The 2,065-nt window shown below is 34.7% G+C and overlaps 1 pseudogene; it reads right to left on the bottom strand.

Annotated features, from left to right (window-relative positions):
• Window positions 1–866: 866 nt before the first annotated feature.
• Window positions 867–984, bottom strand: LOC145280439 (5S ribosomal RNA; annotated as a pseudogene).
• Between the last annotated feature and the right edge of the window lie 1,081 nt (window positions 985–2,065).

Raw genomic sequence — 2,065 nt, 5'->3', positions numbered from 1 at the left:
CCCCGGGGACGTGAACCAGAATTTTGCCACGGTCATCCTACTGGATTTATATTAAGAACAATGGGCTCCACATTTTGGCTAAGTTTCAGAAAAACATAATGGATTGATCAAAAGTTATGGAGCAAAACGTGTCATTTTTGGCAATTTTGGAGCATTTTTTGACCTCTTTTGAGCCACTTGGGGACGCAACGGGAATTTTCACAAAATGTTTTTACTGTGCACATCTATTTAATGAAATACAATTTGTGGCAAAATTTCAGCAAAAACTAATGGACGGTTATCTGACAATCTTTCGGAATAACAGACACACTCACAGACGGAATGGACGCACAGACACACTGACGGATGCACGGACACCACTGAAAACATAGGTCCCTCTCCGATAAATCGGGGACCAATATATATATAAGAGAATCTTAACTATTTTATTTCACAATATAATGTTCACAATATATTACAATTAAAAAAGACAATTTATCACCATTAAACTTTTAAAGGGCTTGACTTACCTTAACTTAGTTGATTGGAGAAGAGGGTGTGCCGCTCTCCCTTTTCGGAGAAACAAAACTGTGCATCCTTACCCTATGCTGATCGCCGAAAAAAAGAGAATGAATAATCGCGAATGGCATTGTTGTCTCTAATTTACAGCAGCTGCTTATATCTCTGGTAATTTGCCTTGTTGTGGTCAATTAAAACATCTGTTCAGTCTCTAAAGACAATGGATACCCTCCTGTAAGGGTGGTTTCACATGGAATCGTGAGGTAAAGGTTTCACAATACCAACCACACCTCTCCTGAGCACTACTTGAGTCTAGTGGCAAGGAGAAGTCCAGGATGACTAGAAACAATGCCGATATAAACAGAAAGCACATACAGCACCTGAAATTCCCAAATCGTTACCCATTTTAGTATTGACCAGGCTCAACATTGCTTAACTTTGGTGATCTAATGGGAACCAGTGCTTCAACATGATTACATCGTATATATATATGTGTGTTGGGTTGAATACAAGTATAAAAATAAATAAATGTCACTATATATCTAAGAGATGCGTGATGCCATTGTTTGAAAGTAAATAACATTTATTGAGCTATAAAAATGTTGCTTTTTTGTTCAATGCTTGATGAAATAAACTTCTATTATAGCCAGGAGATGATTTGGTCACTAGCAGAAGAATACATAGGGAGAGACAACAATGTCATATTCCTCCCTATCCACTCTGAAATTTATGAGTATTCATAAATTTCAGAACTTCTTAAATTTTTGTTGGTGGTACAACAGTCAGTGCCTGCGATCATTGATCAAATACTCCTCTGTTCCATCAGGAACTCAGTAAAGCAGTTCCTTTTTCCGACAGGCTACTGTGGATGGCTGGTACTCGCTTCCTGCACAAGAGAGGTAATCATCCTCACCCTCTATTCTGGATTTATGTCTCGTTACTACCAGCATTGGTTTAGTTTTTAATCATAGCATTGCCGCTGGGATTACGCCCCTTCATCAACCAGTCTAGTTTGGTTTTAGTTTATTTAAATTAGACTGGAGTTGCGTGACTTCATCCCAGATTAGATGCTCACGATGAATCTCGCAAATTTGAAAAGCAAGAAACAATCACAGAGCGACTATCATGAAACACTATCCACAAATTATTTCATAATTGTTAGGTTTTTATTTATTGTTTTGTAATTAATATATCTTTACTTTCTAAGTATAGTAATATTTATTTAAGGATTATTAGTTTGAATACTCAATCAGGGCAAACTCCCACAAAATTAATGAACTCAGCAATCTTGACTAAGACAATGAAGTAATATGTTAAAATTTTTTTTAAACATAACAAAAAATCATTTTGAAGCATTTTGGTTATAATTACTTTCTTCCATTAAATTTAAAAAACATTTCAAGTAATTTCATTTATAATTAACTTTCTCTTTAAATTTAGAGAAAATTTCAATGGATTTGATTTATTGTTAAAATAAATCTTTTTCTAAAAGATCATAAAAATTAATTTTGAATTAATCTAATTACAATATGCCTAGAAGCCAAATTAGTTATTATAACAGGTTCCC

Source organism: Euprymna scolopes, chromosome 7 (assembly GCF_053919585.1).
Source record: "Euprymna scolopes isolate OS-2025 chromosome 7, ASM5391958v1, whole genome shotgun sequence".
NCBI classification, from domain to species: domain Eukaryota; kingdom Metazoa; phylum Mollusca; class Cephalopoda; order Sepiida; family Sepiolidae; genus Euprymna; species Euprymna scolopes.
The sequence above is the reverse complement of the archived record's forward strand: the minus strand, read 5'-3'. Positions and strand labels throughout refer to the sequence as shown.